The sequence below is a fragment of the Pinus tabuliformis genome, chromosome 2_2, assembly GCF_031772625.1.
Source record: "Pinus tabuliformis cultivar Carrire ecotype Pingquan chromosome 2_2, CPIR1, whole genome shotgun sequence".
NCBI lineage: Eukaryota > Viridiplantae > Streptophyta > Pinopsida > Pinales > Pinaceae > Pinus > Pinus tabuliformis.
Window position 1 is genome coordinate 946,722,664 of NC_142300.1, and position 20,458 is coordinate 946,743,121.

General features: G+C 36.4%; 1 long non-coding RNA gene and 1 pseudogene across 1 annotated transcript; one reads left to right on the plus strand and one right to left on the minus strand.

Annotated features, from left to right (window-relative positions):
• Nucleotides 1-4,333: 4,333 nt before the first annotated feature.
• Nucleotides 4,334-4,890, minus strand: LOC149196308 (uncharacterized). The gene is made up of 2 exons (XR_016254115.1): nt 4,685-4,890; nt 4,334-4,449 (listed from the first exon to the last, which is right to left on the minus strand). It is a non-coding gene; the product is annotated as an uncharacterized LOC149196308 (long non-coding RNA).
• A 7,896-nt stretch (nt 4,891-12,786) lies between these two features.
• Nucleotides 12,787-13,906, plus strand: LOC149196309 (ricin B-like lectin R40G3 pseudogene; annotated as a pseudogene).
• The last annotated feature ends 6,552 nt before the right edge of the window (nt 13,907-20,458 follow it).

Below are 20,458 nucleotides of genomic sequence, written 5' to 3' on the forward strand. Positions count from 1 at the left end.
TAATCTTCAGAAGCGTGGCTTCCATGGCCCTTCAAGGTGCAGACTTTGCAAGGTAAATCAGGAAAGCATTTCTCATTTGATGCTTGAATGTTCCTTTACATTGCAGATCTGGACCGAGTTGCTGGAAACTTTGAGTTCCAGCTTCACGTTGCCTTCCTCCACTGCTGATTTTTTTGTCAAATGGCTACAAAGGTACCCTGGTCCTCCTCCAAAAAACAAAATTATTAGAGCTACTTGGTTTATTCTCCCTAAAATTACCTGCTGGCATATCTGGCTTGAGCGAAACAAAAGGATTTTCAGAAACTACGAACAGGATGTCAAGCTAGTGGTAGTTAAAATTAAATGCCAGTTAAAAGAGTGCCTAAGAGACCACAAAGATGATTTAAATCTCACCCAACAAGATAAAAATTGGGGATCTTCTCTCGATCTTCAGTTCCAAAAATTGGCAAAGAGTATCTCCCTCCCAAAAGTTTGGCAAATAAGGGCTACAACAAAAGAGTTCCAGGGATGGATTGCAAACCATCAAAGGCACTCTCTATTTTTTGATGGGGCTGCAAAGGGAAATCCTGGAAGAGTTGGTGCTGGAGGAGTTATATGGAATCCAGTTGGTTTTAGGATCCACAGTTTCACTTGGGGTTTTCGCATCGCTTCCAGCATTCAAGCTGAGGCTTTGGCTCTTTTTCAAGGACTCAAGATTTTGAAAGTGCTGAACATCAGGGAGGCTAATGTTATTGGAGACTCTCAGGTTATTATTAACATTATGGTGACACATTATAAGCCAATGGACCTAAGGCTAGCAAGGCTAATTCACACAATTTCAGACCTTGGAGACTCTTTCTAGAACTTGAATTTCTATCATGTGTTGAGAGCCAATAATAAAGAGGCAGACACTAAAGCTAACAAAGCAGCCATTCTTATGGCTGGTGCCTTGCTCAGAGGCAAACAGGAAATATGGGAATCAATTCCTTAATTTAGAAAATTGTCATGTTTTATTGCCTTCTGTTAAATCAGTTTGTTTGTATCCAAAATCTTGGGAAAATCTCTGAAATTGACCGCATAGTAGCAGCTAAAAAGAGATGTGAGCTAAACATAATTGTCATGGTCTTGCAAGGCTATTCGGCATTTCTGGATTTAGACTCACCTTTTGTAATCCGCTCTTTGGCATTAAGGCCAAGTTTCTAATATATCCACTACCCGTTTCTGTTAAAAAAAATATTGGGTTTAGATTAAGGCATGTTATGATGAAAAATAAACTAGATTTTCCTTTTTAAATAAACTATATCTCACATGGATATCATGGGTCAATATCATGGATTCTCAATACTATGTGTTAATACTATGGGTCATTTTTATTTTTATAGGATTATTTGTATTTTTATTTTTACTTTGTTATTTTATTTTGACTGAGTTACAATGTTTACATTACATTATACTAATTTTTTTATTTAATTTTTGTCTTATTTTTATTTCTATGTAATTTGATTTAGTCAAAATGTTAAACAATACATTACATCTCTACTATACTGAGTTGGAGAGTGCCTCTCTAGTGTAATCATAGTCCCTCTTGTGCTCTTCATAATTATCTTGAATCATTTCATATAAAAGTAAATAACTATATAAACACATCTTTTCTATACTTGAAATTGTTTCATAAATCCATATGCATATGTATTCAAAAATACATTTTAAATAACAAATATCATGATTTAATAAAAATTGTTCCACCATATTCCCACCAAAAATTATAAAACATATAACAATTAAAAACACCAAAAATATTATTAAAAATATTTTTGATTAATATAATATTATTTCTTATGAAAATTAACAAAATATTTAATGTAGAGCTCACTAAAACTAAAATTAGGAGATATGTGAAAAAGAGTGTAACGTGTAAGTGAAATTATAAACCCAAAATATACTCACGACTTAATCAATTAAGCATAATGATATAGAGAGGTATCACTCCATTATATGAAAATTATATTTAAAGTATATATTTGGCATTAATTCTCCACGATCCCCGGCATGAACTCTTAATCAATAATTGTGGAGAAAGCTTAGATATGACAGGTCACAAAATTCAACATCCCATGCCTTAAAAGAATCACAGTGTTGTGAAATATGGAGTAGTCTACCTAGGTGGAGGAATTGCCTAGTTTTCGTTGCCACCCAGAAAATTGTCTGGCTCCAACCGCCGGCAATCCCTCTGCCCTCCGCCCTCCGCCACCCTCCCTCCACTGCTCTGCATTCACTTCCTGACATTTCCACGCAGATCAGATCAGAGCTGGCAATCCTGACATTCCCTAACATATCGGATCGGAGCTGGAATTGTTGCCACAGAGAGTTAATGCCATTTCCAATTCGAAATGGAGGAGTTGCGAAACCACAGGCTGCTCACTCACCTTCCTCCTCGACTCAGAACCTCCCGCTCTGCAATTCCTCCGCTCTGCAGCTCACCACCTAGGTACAATTAGGTTAAAATTTTGAGTCAATTTCAATTGAAATCGTTCAGGTTCAAGTTCATTACAACCCAATCTTTCTAATCAAATTTAATAGGAACCGCTAATTAGCGTTCACTTAGTCTCCTGCCTACAAATACCTTGTCTTCCCTGGAATTGAACTTGATTTACTAGCTAAACTACAACTCAGATCCATCCAATGAACGAAAATGTATATTCAACTTTGTACTTGTGATCATAGAGGGATGGATGCTTCCACTGCACATCACCTTTCGCTCTAACAAAAAGCCAAAACCTCTGCACGGATTTACAAAATTCAAACCTCTGAGGGTCTGCAGGAAGTGCAAACGTACTACACATCCAAAACAATGGATGCAAGAGAAGAATTTGCATCATTTTAAAGTAGAGTTAGGTGGCTGACAATTAAACGAAGAAATGATGTAGCATACCCAAAAAAATGTCATTTATTATTGAAGTATCAGGTTTGTTCGGCTGTTTAAATTTCTTCAGTCATATTAACTGCCAGTTTGGAGCCATTAAAACCCTGAATTATTTGTAAAAGTTCAACAGGTTGCAAAATTGCAAATGTTAGTTTTGGATTATTTTGCAAAATTGCAAATGTCAGATTTGGATTTATTTCTTTCTTGTTCTTTTATATATAAAGTGCTTGAAATGTCCCAACGCAGGCTGACTTTATTCTCTAACGATGATATGCAATAAATCAAATTTTGCATTTCTGTTATTCCTTATCCATCACAGTTTGAGTGCAAGGGAATGTTGGTTATCAAGAAGATACAGGGTACCTATTTGGTTATTTTGTTTGGAATTTGGTAAAACAAAGTTCATGGCTTCTATCTAGGTGTTGTTTCAAAAAAAAAATACTAAAAATGTTGGGCCAATTTGGGTACCTAGGATTAATAAACATGGTAAAACCATATAGTAAATCATAATCCTTGGGTTGATTTAGATACCCAATATTCTTAAACATGGTGAAACCATGTACTAAACCATAATCCAAAATATTATGCGACTCATCCCCATAATCATGTTAGTTTTGGATTATTTTGCAAAATTGCAAATGTCAGTTTTGGATTTATTTCTTTCTTGTTCTTTTATAGATAAAGTGCTTGAAATGTCCCAATGCAGGCTGACTTTATTCTCTAATGATGATATGCAATAAATCAAATTTTGCATTTCTGTTATTCCTTATCCATCACAGTTTGAGTGCAAGGGAACGTTGGTTATCAAGAAGATACAGTGTACCTATTTGGTTATTTTGTTTGGAATTTGGTAAAACAAAGTTCATGGCTTCTATCTAGGTGTTGTTTCAAAAAAAAATACTAAAAATTTTGGGCCAATTTGGGTACCTAGGATTAATAAACATGGTAAAACCATATAGTAAATCATAATCCTTGGGTTGATTTGGATACCCAATATTCTTAAACATGGTGAAACCATGTACTAAACCATAATCCAAAATATTATGCGACTCATCCCCATAATCACTTTACAATCGTGGCCAAAAATTGTTGTTTTTAGTCTGTTGTTTAGCCTACTCCATGCAGTAGCAGTCATTCATCAGCTGGTATATCTAATGTTTGTTCTGCAGGAACTCAGAGATAATGACTAGCATATTGATTTTATGGAACACAACTCACAAATTCCAGATTAGTACTGACCTCTTTTCCTTTGGAATCGAAATAGGCAAAATAGACATCACATTTGTAGATGGATTTGTTTAAATTCGTTCAAGTTTTTGCTTAAAACTTGTGAAATGTCTCTCCCAGAATTTTACTCATTAAATATGGTTTAACCTAGTTTCATTCAAAGCTTCATTTGTCCCTGATAGTATGACAAAACTAACCTTATCCTTCTCTGCACGTCCATGCCTCAATGCCTGGCCTGTAGCTTTGTTTACAAGGGCAAATGCAGGAAATCCTTCATCGTCCTTGGCCTTCACACTCCATGAAGTATCCATGATCCATTGCTACAGTCCAAAAACATATAATCAACCAATCATTTCACATATGCACAACAAATACTAATCTCTGTCACAAACCTTGTTTGTGTTTGGGTTGTTTACAAAAATAGAGAGCAAAATTTAATCTCTACCATCAACCAGATTTGGGTCTGGTTCACACATACATACATATAAAAATCTAATCTCTCTCACCAAACTAATTTTGATCTTGTTCAAAGAGAGAAAAAGTGATGTCACCAACCTGGCTTGGGTCTGATTCATTTGCCAGAACCATGACAACACTGCCATTTCTACCAGCCAAGGAGAAATCAGGATTGGCTTCATAGTATATCTTCAAAATCTTTCCTTGAATAGGTTGTGGATACTGACTCCCATGAGGAGCCTAATATGGCTGCTGGGGCTTAGGGTGGTGGTGTCCAAATGGGTTATGCATTCTCTTAGACCTGCACACACAACATTCATAACCACCTCAAATTTCGGACAATTGAGACTTATAGGAATCCAAATTCAGCATTTTCTTGCTCACATTAGTGTAAATCTCCTTGACCACAATTTGGAATGCAGAGAATACATTTGTATTATCCAGAGCCGAGGTCTCAATGAAGAACAGCCGCTCTGATTCGGCAAGCTTCTTCCCATCTTCCACAGGAACTTCCCTTATATGAGCTAAATCAGACTTATTCCCCACAAGCATTTTCATGACATTGCCATCAGCATGCACTGCAACATCAAAACCTACATGAGTTTGAAAATGGCTTGCAACATCACATAGATGAAAACCAAAAGCCAAAGCCAATTTCAAAGATGCTCTATAAGGCATTACAACAGTAATTGCTTGCAATGCAAAAGCCAAAACTAGAGCCAATTTCAAAGATGCTCTATAAGCCATTACACAGAAACTGCTTGCAATGTTAGTATCATAACTAAGGAAGATGCTATCACATCAATCCCAAAGATGATCCACAAGAGGAAGTTATACAAGAATTGGCAGTTATACAGGAATTAAAAAGGGCAATACTTGCACTGGAAAATTTAATTATCCTAAGTCTCTCGGTTCCTTCATACTGTTATAACAATTTTATATGTAAATACTATATTATTTTGTAAGAATTTCCTTTGCCTCAGGCTAGAGTGGAGATTAGTCCATTATGAGCTTTTAAATAAAGAGACTGAGAAATATGTTGGGTTTAAACTTAAAATTTGAAGAAATACATCTCTTTTCAGGACAGTAGGAGAAAAAAATCATGAAGCAGGAGAAAAAAATCATGAAACAAACTAGGTGGTGCAAACACTACACATTCATTGACAACTAGGATCATGGTATTCCCTTTAAACATCACTGTATTTATTTATATTAACATCTTTTTCAATACCTGGAACACCACAACTTCAACGTAAGCATGAAAATTTGTGTGTTTACAGTCAAGATACAGTTGGATTTGATATCATCTGTCAGTGAGAAGTGGCACTTAGACACCAAATTTGCAACACAAGGGTATTTCCTAACAAATCCCCTGTGCAATTGGAGCAAAGAATAGCTCCCTGCTGCATTGGCAAGTCTCTAAAACCTACTTCATGCACACGTGTCTCTATCCTTCAACCCACGTTCATATTATCATTATATTCAAGATATGCAAAGGGATAAACAACAGCGATATGCCTGCACCCATAGCATGGGAATTTTGTGCTGATATCACATGATATTATAGCTGCGATGAAAAGAAGAGGAGTTGAAGGCTGTAACAAAAGTGACCTTGAAAATCATCGAGGTCATAGCTACTGCCCCAGAGTACTAATGCTGTTGACATTAAGGTCTTCTTTACAGATGCAACTGATAAAACTAGGCAAGAATTGACATCTTGATCCATGGAGAACAAAATCACTTCTATTCATAAATAGTCAATACCTACATTGGAGGACTGGCTTGAAGGAAAATCATGCATGACATATTGTGGGTCCAGGGGGCCTTTCCCTCCTCCAGCTTTCATACCTACTTCTCTGTAAAAATCTTCATTATGTTTAATCCCATCATTAAACATCATCATAAACTCAGAAGAATTATCATTTGCCATTTTGGTACTAGAAAAAATGGAACTTGGTACTTTTGTACTTGCCAATGAAGTGCAACGCATAGTTACTCTAAAGTTATCTGTAATTTTCACCCTTCTATACCCAATCTGTTTATTTCTCAAATTTTGAAAATTGGCATTAGACGCTTTCGAGGATTCACCAATAGTTGAATGAGGAATTACTATCTCCGAGGGAACCAAACCAACTGTCTGCATCATTTAACACATATCTGCTAGGGATTAACCCTCCACCCTATTTACTAGTAGTCTCTTGTTATCAATTGTGCAGCTCTGAACCTCCTATATCTCGATCCGGGTCTCCAGATCCCGCGGTTTTGCAGCTAGAACATACCAGTTTTGATCAATCTATGACCCAGGGTTTGGGTAATGGGGTTTGCCTCATTTTAGATTTTAAATAACTCAGAATGTAGTTATTGAGTGCCAAATATAAATCAAATTTGAAAGGGTGAATTGAGAATTAATTTGAAATGGAGAATATAAAGAGAGGCTCCCAAGGTGAAAAGGAAAATGATGTGTCCCAGACTCTAGTTCCCTACATTCTCATGCAATGGGGATGAAAGGTATTGATAACTATTTGGGAAAGGTGGGCAAGAATAGCATCCTTACAACAATGTGGGTGGCATGCTCTGATCACAATATATTACTCTCTATTTCTCTCACACACAGAATCAGTCTCTCCCTGTCAGAAACTCACCGATAGAGATGGAACTTATTTTATATGGCTGATAAGTTTTTTCTTTTTCAGAAGTAGGCGGTAGTACTTGAGATATTAGAAGATTCAGAACCAAAATCCTCATTGGAGGGTAAATGATTTTGGTGAGAATGCTTTAGCAGTATTAAAGCTTCAACATCCAATGAAATTTATGTTGGAACCTAAAACTACAGAGAGGAATCATGTGAATAAAAAATTAGAGAGTCTCTGCACCAAATCCTTAATGATTGAAACTGTGCATTCTACATGCAGGGGACCTTCAACATCCTTATTGATCAAGTCTTCGTCTAAATTAGTTTTTCAACTTTGATTCTAAGAGAAGAGGTCCTATAGACCAAGGGGGTCTCAACAGACCTCAAAGAACCAACCAATCAACCAATCAACCAAATAAACCAATAAACAAACATATTGTCAAATGCATATCAAATCCTTGGACAAATACCTCTGCAATCTAGAAATCAACAGTAATAAGAGAGATAAGATAGAAGGAAGCATAAACTATTCCAACAACACTTCTCTAAAAGAGAAATTGAAGGCTTCCAAGATGCTTACATAGGTGTAGGTTGAGACCGTGGTGTGAAAACATCCCAGTTGAAGAAGCCTTATACTCTGCACTAGGCCTCTCAGACCCCACATTTTCAAGTAGAGGGTTGCAGGAGCTCACTTGTGCAAATCAACATATCAAAACATCCATGAAACTTCCTCAAAACATTCGAAAACAAGGTCTAAAAATCAGATCATAATAACAGAATTTAGGACAGTAATGACGCAAGTTCTTTTTATCACAATATGAAGATAGTGCACAATACGGTAGCATTGCAAAAGATGGTGCACCAAGTCTTCCTGCTTTATCTCAAGCAAGAACTTCTCCAAAGCTTCCCAAGCACTGCCCAGAGCAATCACACTCTCTACAAACTCTAACGAGCAACAATGCTTACCAAGGCATCCCACCAAGCTATACTGACCTTTCCATAACCTCAACAACAAGCTAGCATCACATGAACTGTCCAACCCTTAGCTTAGATCCGCACTTGCATCTCACAAGCTTTACTCTTCACTTGTGGCACACAAGCCCAGGATCTCCAGTGCATGCCTCTCACAAGCACTTCCCTATTACATGAGTAAATAATTGTTCTTCCGAGATCCTCCAATAGCCAGCATCACACCATCACATCTCTAAGATGCAATACAAGTGATAACAAAGTCAATCTCCTCCCTTTATATATACTGAGGTGAGAGAGGCTAACAATAAAACATGGACTAAGTCCACAAGCAACACTATTTCTTAGTCAACAACAATGCCTCCAGTGGAGAGCTACTTTAAGCATGAATGCCACAGGGCACAATAGGGTTTGTACCATAGATGAAGATCTTCATCTAATCTTGATATAGTTAACGAAACAATTATTTTGAAATCATCTTGATTATTTTGTGGAACAGTACAGGTGTGTGCCAAGATTGGTCAATTTTCCCTAACTATTTCCCAATTATTGCTGATTTAATCTTTTCAGGACTTTTTGTCCGTTAATTTGTCCATTATCGTAGAGTTGATGGATTACTCGCACTAACATTAAAAGAAATTCGAAAGATCAAGTTTTGTTCTGGCTTTGGGTATAACCCAGCTTTCCCAAAAAATTTGTCGGATTTTGACAAAAATCATGACTACTCTAAAAGAAACAGGTCGATTATGGAAAACCAGTGAAAAGACTTTTTACAAAAAAATATATTTATAAAGAAAAGGCAAGTGCACACACAACCACAAACCTGAAACAAGAAGGTATGTAGTAGATGGCCAAGAACCAAGCACGTCAACAACCATTCAAAACACTCATATTCAGTAGTCATATAAAAATCTCTTAAAAATTTCATCGTATAAGTCTCCAAAATCTAAAGATTTCTTCTAAACCACATTTGAGAATGTTCTTGAAAAAAAGAAAATTGTTGGTCAAGAAACTTTACATACTAGAGTGAACCATGAAAGCAATAACACTCACCTCAACTATTCCAATTGTTACATTTATTTTTTTAAGGTTAGCAGAACATTACATATTACATATGTTCACATTGTTCAGCCAAAAAATATTTAGAAACAGAATCCTCCTTCACAACCATTGACTGAACAAAAAAGATTTAGAAACATTGGTGGGAAATTTCCCATTCCAAAATATTATCTGAGATAATTTAATTAGGCCAAAATTACATAAATGAAAAAACATTTATATTAATAAATTTCCATACTATGCATGAAATATTTTAACTCTTATGAATTGTAACCTTTTAGTTGGGTTAACATACATGTTCAAGGAAATATTCTAGCAAGATTGTGCAATCACATTCCTCAATCTATTCACTAAAAAAAGTGGAGGGTAAAACCTAAACATAGTTTTACTGATAAGGAGTAAAACCTAAACAAAAAAAGTCATGACCTCGCTGATAATGGTATGATGGCTGTGTGTGAGAATACCTAATCCAGATTCCAAACATAAAATATGTATCATTTAGCAAAAGTGGGCACATATCAATTAAGCTAGTCCAACTCAAATATATATCTTTGATAAGATAGAAATTTATATCAATTACACAAATGATCAAATCAGGTCAATGGTACCCAAAGGTACATCAAGCTACAATGACCATGTGGGAGCAAATAGGCATCTCCTAGAAGGGTAAATTATAGAGGTGAGTTGGACACCCCAAATTTCTATGTCGTCCATCTCCTTTATGACTTATTAAATACTGTACAAAACAAAATCATGTCGAATTACATTTATTTTGATTCTTGTCTACCAAAGAATATCTGTACAAGTAAAAGCCATCCCCCTACATGAATTGGTGGAAAACTGGTAGCTGCTTCACTAGTGTGCTGAAGTGACTGAATTGCTAGTCTCGAGCAAGAGAATTGTTTGAGCAATTCTTGAAGAGTCCCAACTGTGAAGGATTCTAAGAAGAGAACGAGCTTTCTTTTTTGCTTTAGGAGTACTAGATGTGAGAAGATTATATAGAGAAGGCATTAATGAGGGAAATCTCAACAAACTATTTACAATTTTGTCACTTCCACTGCAACATAATGATAGCAAAACAGAAATAAATTGCCCTTGCATTTAGCTGAAGATGAACCCAATCTTAAATGGTTGACTATTAGAGGGATTGCAAAGGTTTCGCTAACTGCAAGTAATCCTCTTAGCTCTCTTACAAGAACAACGAGAACACCAACTGCATATTTTCTAGTTTTTATCTAAGAATCCCTTTGTAGAGGAAAAACTAGTGCAAGATTTGGAGGAAGTGGAGTGGTAACATGGGAGATTTAACATAGTAGACCATCATGATGGATGTGATTTCTTGGAGAAATATTGACATTTCCTTACTTATGACACACTGAGCATGAGCAAGATTTGCTTTGATTTAAAAAGACTAGGTCCTTATCCACAAGCACAAGATCCGAAATACAGAGAAGTCAAGCCAAAATAGAGTTGTGATCTCGGAAAACTATTGGGATGAAATCCAAGGCAGAGACGGGAAGAGTGACTGGGTGATTGAGAAATAAGTGTTACTAAGAATAAATTTCTTATAAACATAGTAAAGAAACCTTTCATCACTGATCAACAACCAACAAACAAATCACATAGCATATTAATATCTCTCCAGAAACAAAGATCTGAGAAGGTGTTTGGAAGGATCAGACAACATCATAATGTATTGATGATAATCACAAAACCATGAACCAGTTACTTTTCTCAAAATACATTTGTCCATAAATTTGTCTCCCATACAAAAAACTATAATCATTGCATGTTGGGGAAAAATAAAACATTAATAGGTTCTTCTTTAGTGAAAGAACCATGCTATGATAGACCCCAGAAAAATGATAACAACAACCCATTCGCACAATGGGGATTTATAGTGATGGTGATCAATGATTTATGTTGCAGTGGATGGTGATCCTATGTCATATTTGACATCTACATATGTGCTTAAAAATGCTCTAGACGTTATATCACTGGACATCTTTTCAATATCTGCAGAGCTATTGATGGTAAAATGTTGAAATCGATAACTCTAATTTATTGCTTCCTTATGAAGAGGTTTTAAATTGTCCTTTCGAACCCGACATATGCCTTTCATCTGATTACATATCAACTCTGAGTTGGTGAAGACTTCAATATCATTGACATCATGTGGTTTTGCCTCTTTTAACCCTTCAACAAGGACAATGTAATATGCCTCATTGTTTGTCGTCATTCCAGACACTTCTCTCTTTCCATGAAATAAATGATTTGTTGCCATATTGTAAAGGACGAATTTAATAACTGCTCGACCTGGATTTGGAAATCAGGACACTTCAATGCATAAACGCCACTTTTGCACCATTTTTTACACTTCAAAAACCTGAAAAATAAATAACAATAAATTCATGCTAAACAAGTAGACAATTATCTATTTCCTAATACTCAACATGTTTTTCAATCATATATAATTAAAAAAGCAGATAATTTGTGTTCATTTACACTGCAACACTTTCAATACTTGCAACTATTCTCCAAAAAGCACATTTAGCAATCACCACTTTATATAGATGAAATGCTCATTATAGGACCCAAATACATCTATGAGTTTTAAAATAAATGATACTGAATTAAGCTTCTCTGGTTTTTGAATGCCATATGCAAACTCTAAAAATATTTATCCTTACCGATTGTCCATACACCCAAAACCACATAACCCTAGACTAACAGAGCATTGTCTAAGCAAAACATGATTCATGTATATGCCTTATGTGTGATAGAAATGTCATTTGTCATATAACATCACAATAAATTTATTCAGCCACTCTACATGAACAGTTCCTTCACACTACACTTGTTAAAGGTTGAACTTCATCAACAACATTTGGAACAACTTTTCTATTACAATTGGGGAATAGGGTAGACTCTGAAGCTATCTTTGGGTTGAAGTAATAGCACTCCACCACTCTCCTACCAATATTATGGGCAATTTTGTGCTGTGCCTTGTGGATCATTGATGTCTGGGTGTCATGCCTTATGGATCATCTTTGGGTTTGATGTGATAGCATCTTCCTTATTGTTGATACTAACATTGCAAGCAGTTTTTGTGTAATGCCTTGTAGAGCATCTTTGAAATTGGCTCTGGTTTTTGCTTTTGCATTGCAAGCAATTACTATTGTAATGCCTTATAGAGCATCTTTGAAATTGGCTTTAGCTTTTGGTTGTCATCTATGTGATGTTGCAAGCTATTTTCAAACTCACGTAAATTTTGATGTTGCAGTGCATGCTGATGGCAATGTCATGAAAATGCTTGTGGGGAATAAGTATGATTTAGTTCATATAAAGGAAGTTCCTATGGAAGATGGGAAGAAGCTTGCCGAATCAGAGGGGCTATTCTTCATTGAGGCCTTGGCTCTAGATAATACAAATGTATTGTCTGCATTCCAAATTGTGGTTAAGGAGATTTACACTAATGTGAGCAAGAAAACGCTGAATTCGGATTCCTATAAGTCTCAATTGTCAGAGATTTGAGGTGGCTATGAATGTTGTGTGTGCAGGTCTAAGAGAATGCATAACCCATTTGGACACCACCACCCTAAGCCCCAGCAGCCATATCAGGCTCCTCATGGGAGTCAATATCCACAACCTATTCAAGGAGAGATTGTGAAGATATACTGTGAAGCCAATCCTCATTTCTTCTTGGCTGGTAGAAATGGCAGCGTTGTCATGGCTCTGGCAAATGAATCAAACCCAAGCCAGGTTGGTGACATCACTTTTTCTCTCTTTGAACAAGACCCAAATCAGTTTGGTGAGAGAGATTAGATTTTTATATGTATGTATGTGTGAACCAGACCCAAATCTGGTTGATGGTAGAGATTAAATTTTGCTCTCTGTTTTTGTAAACAACCCAAACACAAACAAGGTTTGTGACAGAGATTAGTATTTGTTGTGCGTATGTGAAATGATTGGTTTATTATATGCTTTTGATCCGTAGCAATGGATCATGGACACTTCATGGAGTCTGAAGGCCAAGGACGATGAAGGATTTCCTGCATTTGCCCTTATAAACAAAGCTACAGGCCAGGCATTGAGGCATGGACGCGCAAAGAAGGATAAGGTCAGTTTTTTCATAAGGGTTACTATCACGAGTTTATGCAAGTCTATTCTAACATAGATAATAGTGATTTCAATGGGATTGTTGAGAAGGGCCTAGGCATGGATTTATGATATAGAGAATAGTGCTCTCTACAAGGGAGCTTCTGTAGGGCTTAGTGATATAGAGATCAGTTCTTTCGATAGTATGAGGGGCTTATGAAGGGATTTAAGGATATAGCAGAATATGTTACCTTATGAAGGGATTGGATGATCAATAGGGTTTTTATGCATATGCTTTTGATCTGCAGGTCACCTTGGGTCCTTACCACCCAGAGGATTTGAATGAGGCTGTGATTTTCACCCAAAGTGATGATGTGAGTAAGGGTTACCAGTGTATCCAACCTGTCCACAACACCCATCTTAATCTAGATTCTAGTGCTGGAGATGATAAGCATCATGTAGCCCTATGTGAGGGAGCATAGATTGTTCTGTGTAAGTGGAACAAGAAGGAGAGTCAGAAGTGGAAGATCAGCCCAATATGTAAGTTATATGATCCATACTAATATGCTGACAAAACTATTACTATATTATTTTATCTGATTTGGGAAACTGTCAAGGATTAAAAAGAAATGTTGGGAAGGATTTCTATTATGGGTGGTGTTTAGCAAGTAGTATGTATGGTTGCACGCCTGTTATGTGGTGCTGTGTACAATTTGGGATTCTTGATAACTGAAGCCATGACACTTCTAAAATGGCTTTTGAATTTGTGAGTGCTGATTTTTAATTTAGGGTTTCACTGCAATGCTATAAATCACCTTAACTCAGGGTTTTAGAATGCCAGGGTCTTGGGCATTATGGGGTGCAATAGAGCTATTTGCAATGGTGGTCCCCTAATCCGTAGTTTTTGTTGGATGTTGTTGAACAGATATACTTGGCATATTATAATCATGACAAGGCAGAGCAGTCTATTCTGTGGACCTTAAGTGCAGATGTTGGAAATGGGTATCAATGTCTGAGGCCTATGAACAACATTAATTTGAATATGGATGCGAAAGCTGCAGATGGCCATGTTGGAGGAATACGTGATGGAAATGAACTCATGCTCTTTGAGTGGAAGAAACAGAGCAACCAGAAATGGAAGCTCCAACCCATCCATTATAAGCAATCTAACAATAACAAGTTGTCTTTCAAGCTCTTTATTGAAAGTAGCATCATTTCTGTAAGTTTATCAATAGAAAGGACAAAGGATTCATGCTACTTGAAAGCTTATCATTTCTGACATTTTCTGTAAGTTTTTCTAGCATCATTTTCCACATTCTTTTGTTTGCAGGTTTGGGTGTTCATCATAAGTTTGCTTGGCCTTGCACCTCTTGCTGAACGTATAGGCTTTATCACCGAGTAAGTGAAAAATTGCATGGTATATATACATAGGTTACGTGTAATCTATACCTTGTACTACAATTGTTTATACACTTGGAATGGTCACTGTAGTGCAGTGACTTCATAAAATATTATGTTTGTTGGTTCTACAATCTGATGTTTTGTTGTAAATTGTTGCAGACAAATTGCATTCTACACTCGACCAACAAGTGAGATTCTTATATGTATATGGACTATGTACTCATATTTGTGGATACAAGATATGAGCTAATTGATATATATGAGAAAGTGTTTGAAATTTTGAAGTAACTGATGCAAATATATTGTTAATTATTTCTCCTATAGTTGTCGGGCTGCTCAACGCCACATGTGGAAATGCAACAGAGATGCTCATTGTAGTGTTTGCACTTTACCATGGAAAGACCAATGTGGTCAAGTATTCTCTACTAGGCTCTGTGCTTTCCAACTTACTTTTTGTGCTTGGCACATCTCTCTTTTGTGGAGGAATTGCCAACATGAAAAAAGAACAATGGTTTGACAAGGCATGTGATATATTTTTAGTTTTTCTTTAACAACCTAGGCCACCAAAACAAGTCCGACCTGCTCATGATATTCATTCATTGGGGCCTAACCATGGGTGTTGTATTGCTATATGAAGTAGGTTATTTCTGGAATTGACTCCAGTCTTGTCATGATGGCTTCACTGTGTCTCATGCTACCCTTGGCCCTTCAACAATCTATGGCATATAGTGAAGCCGTTGTATCAACATTACAACTGTCTAGAGTCAGCAACATCATCATGCTGATAGCTTATGCTGCATATTTGTTCTTCCAATTAAGGACACATAGACAATTGTTTGAAGAAGGCCAGGTACAAACTAATTAATAAATTGTAACTATAGCAATTGCACAAGTCTTGGTTCTTGCTTGGCACATACAAACATAAATATTATACTTCTGTTGCAGGAAACAAAGGGAGAAGAAGATGAGGAAGAACCATCCAAGGGGTTATATGTTAAACTTTCAAGGAGATAACAATCAATGATGAATGGGCATGATCTGAGTCTGTATAAATGATAAATTTGATTCTGTCGTGATTGCTGTAAAAATAGTCACCTTAGCAAGAAAGGAGATTAATGTGTTTTGTTTTTACGACGTGAATGCTTGAGATTTTTGCATGATTCATTGGTTCAGAGTGTTGTAACAATAAATTGAAACCAATGTAGTAGTAAATGAAACTGCTGGTTTGAGTACTGAGATTTTTGCCTTGGTTCGGAGTGCTATAACAATAAATTGGTTAGTAGTAAATGAAACTGCTGGTTTGATTTCTGAGATTTTTGCCTCCATGATTCATTGGTTCGGAGTGCTATGAAACCAATGTAGTAGGAAATGAAACTGCTGGTTTGAGTACTGTGGTAACCATTGGCTGTGGATTAGCTGTAGTAATCTGTAGTAGTAATTGAAACTACTGGTTTTCAGTACTGTAGTAACCAGTGGCTGTAGTTAATGAACAATAAATTGGAACCAATGGTTTGGAGTAGCTGTTGTAGTTCATCAACAATAGATTGAAACAATGGCTTTGTGCTTTCTAGTCAAAACACCATAATGGCTGGTTTTTCTAGCTTGTACTTTTTTGCTCAGAGTACCATCATGGGTGGTTTTTGGGTCATGATGTGCCTTTCATTACCCAGAAGTTATATGGAGGTTTCTTCTTCTGGTGTGGCCTCAATTTTTTTGTATTTTGCACCATTGGAATCGAGATGGTAATATGGTCGCCAAACCATTGATAATATCAAATATAAAAATGCCTGAAATGATTATTCATTTTATTCTACTTTATATGGGATTTAATGATTATTAATTTTATTCTACTTTATGGGATTAATTTCATTTTGACATAAAAAGCCAAAAGGTTAGATGGCTAGTTTTTTTTCTAGGTTGTACTTTTTCGCTCAGAGTACCATCATGGGTGGTTTTTCGAATTTTGTGAGTCACATGAATGATGGTGCGTTTCCGGGTCATGATGTGCCTTTCATCACCCAGAACCAGAAATTATATGGAGGTTTCCTCTTCTTGTGTGCCCTCAATTTTTTTCTATTTTGCACTAGTGGAATCGAGATGGTAACATGGTAAACTAGTGAAACCATTAACTGGCAGATATTGTAATCAATCTAACAAGCAGTTTGAAACCATGACCTAATTTTGAGCAAGAATTACTAAAAATCTAGGTTGAAGCCATAAACCCATGCCGAGCAAGTACTAAAAATTTGCATGCGAGATGCTTTGGTGTGCTCACTCATTTCATTTAGTGCCTCTAGCGTTGGATCTTCCATGTGATGCTTTCGAATTCTCACTCATATCACCTAGTGTCTCTAACAGTGGATCCTTGCAGTGAAGAATACGAAGCAAATAATGCTGTAGAATTTACTTACCCTTTTCGCCGAAGCCTCCAGTTGTGGATTCTTGCAGTGAAGAAAAACATGAATGTGCTAGTATAACTTTATCATTGGTAGTATGAACTAACTTTGTCAATGCTGTGTGGTGAATGAAGAAGATAGATGGAAGAGGAACTTTGTCGCCATTCACAACAGAATAATATTTATATGATCGCTGGCTTATCACGGTCGAGGATGGTGATTGTCTAGAGAAAGTTGTTCCAGAGGTTGTACAGCGTCGCCGCATTCATGTGATTTTGTTTTAAGAAAGCCTGATCATCGCGAAAAGCCATGACTGAAAGCGTAAAGCCTTCATTATGAGAAACCGGCTATCTAAATCTAATAAACAAGGAGATAAATTTGACAGAGCCTGGAACTTCACTAACGAGAAAGGAAAAAAAGAAGAGTCAAAAGTAACGCTTACTCTTGCAAAATCTATTCAAACAAAAAGAAAATGTAGTTCTAATGTGATGACACACTCTCTTCATCTCCTCCTGAAACTTTATTCTTTACCCTGTATGTTCTAAAATGATTATTCCTGCTGCTCGAAGAGAGGGCAACAAAAGTTCGATTCGATTTTGTCTGAAGCTACAGGAAAATCTCTGGCAAAGATGTCGATGCACATTCCTCCATGGAGGACTTTTGAATACATGAAAGCCAAGTGGTTTTCCCCCTGCGAGAGACTAAATTTACACCAAAAATCACATTTGAGTTCATTATCCCCTTGTTGCAGCGAGCAGTTGACACACCTGAAAACCTCGTTGAAAGAGGAAACTCCCACTGCAACAACAACATCCATTATGAATATGACGTTGAATTGTAGGTCCAGCGGTACAGGATGTAATAAAACCCTCATCAATCGCTCATGAAACGGCTATGGCTGCTCTTTCTGCAGGCTATCAGAGGTTTTTTATTGCTGTAAAATCCGTGCAGAGGTTTTTGTTTTTGTTTGAGAGAAATGCGATGTGTAGTACGTCACTTCCTGCAGACCCTCAGAGGTTTGAATTTTGTAAATCCGTGCAGAGGTTTTGGCTTTTTCGTTAGAGCGAAAGGTGATGTGCAGTGGAAGCATCCATCCCTCTACGATCACAATTACAGAGTTAAATATACATTTTCGTTCATTGGACGGATCTGAGTTGTAGTTTAGCCTGTAAATCAAGTTCGATTCCAGGGAAGACAGGGTATTTGCAGGCAGGACGCTAAGTGAATGCTAATTAGCGGTTCCCATTAAATTTGATCAGAAAGATTGGGTTGTAATGAACCTGAACCCGAAGGATTTCAATTGAAATTGACTTAGAATTTTACCCGAATTTCACCTGGGTGGTGAGCTGCAGAGCGGAGGAATGGCAGAGCGGGAGGTCGCGAGTCGAGGAGGAAGGTGAGTGAGCAGCCCAGCCCACGGTTTCGCAATTCCTCTATTTCGAATTGGAAATGTCATTAACTCTATGCGGCGGCAATTCCAGCTCCCATCTGATCTGTCAGAGAATGTCAGGATTGCCAGCTCCGATCCGATTCCCATGGAAATGTCAGGTAGTGAATGCGGAGCGGTGAAGGGAGGGTGGCGAAGCTGGAGAGGGAGGCGGAGGGCGGAGGGATTGCTGGCGGCCGGAGCCGGACGGACAATTTTCGGAGTGACAATAGAAACGGGGCAATTCCTCCCCTAAGTAGACTACTCTGAAATATATTCCAAAGAAAATGGATTATTAAAAGAAAAAAAATGGGGCAATATCCATTACGAATGGCCATGCGAATGTGGAGTTAAACACGACACGTCACAGTACGTCACGCAGAGGCTGATGTAAGGCCTCGGTCCATGTAGCCCTACCGCAGGGGGCAAGCGTGCATCAGTCTTAATTTTTCTAATGAACCAAAATTTAACTTTGAATTTTTTTATTTTTTTTATTTAGAGATTAAAATATTGCCATAGGGCATTAAATGTTCTGGGAGATGTAGGCTGGATAGTCCGCTAACACGCGAATTCGGAAACTGGGCATTAAATAATAAATGGGAATTCGCATGTTAGCTGGCTATCCAGCCTGCATTTCCCCGGGCATTTAATGCCCTATGGCAGGCTGGTTAGCCGCTGCCTAAAATATTAACCGAACATCATCACTAAATATCACTATAGTGACATAATAAATGTTGACTTTGTAATAACAATCTAATTGAAATAAAAAATTGAAATCTCAACTCATTGATATCTTATATGATGTTAGAGAAAGATTCTTCGGCGAAAATCATATAGAATCTCACTTGTCGACATTCTTAGCCCACAAAACATATATATATTAATTAATTATTTAGAGTATTAAAAAATATTTAAATATTTTATTTTTAAATAATGGTTATATTTCGGTATTTTTAATTTTAATATAATTATGTGAACTTTTTTCTAAAATATAATATGTTGAACATGAACATTTCATCATCTAGCATTTAAGTTATCTTTTCATAATAAATTTAAAATTTTATAACTAAAAGGTAAGTAAATATTTGTTTATTCAATGGCTTTTAAAAATAAATATGAATATGTTTATATCATTGTATTTTTATTAATATAAATTATAAAGGAGAGTTAATAAATAAAATATTTTGAAATAGGTTAAACATTTGAAATTGAAAGTTTATAGGAAAAAAATAGTTCTTCATAAAATATTTATGTAAATTAATATAAATATATGTTTAAAGAAATGATTTTTATATTAAAGGAAAAAAAAATTGATAGGTAAACAAATAAGGAAATAGTGGGGTTTATAGAAATTATGATGTACATTTGTAAATTTTCATGAATTTTTAACCAAAATCACAAGACACAGACTTAATCTACTACTCTGTGGACATTAATTTACAATTTAGAACAAAATTTTTAGACATGCAATAAGAAATCACAAACATGTAAATGGTATTTTTCTTGGGGAAAACAATCTAGTAGAAATCCAAATGTCTGCTTGCATTAGTATGATGAATATAGATGTATTACAATTGCTTTGCTCAACTAAGCACACCTTGAAAGTGCATAACCTATCTCTCTACTCATATAAAGGCTCTGACCTAGACTTAGTCAATTTCTGCCTCTCCTTGAGCTCCTATTCCTTGCATTGTTCTTTGAGGAATTATGCCCCTATTATTTAGGAATTCCTCCAAAATGGATTGCACAATTCCTTAGGTTGGTCATTTGACTGCATGCAACACCTTTATACTCAAGACTAGACTACAACTGATGTTACATCGCCTTGGAATCTCCACCAATCCCCGGGAACTCAAATTCTCTGCATGCACTAGATATTTTTCGTTGATTGA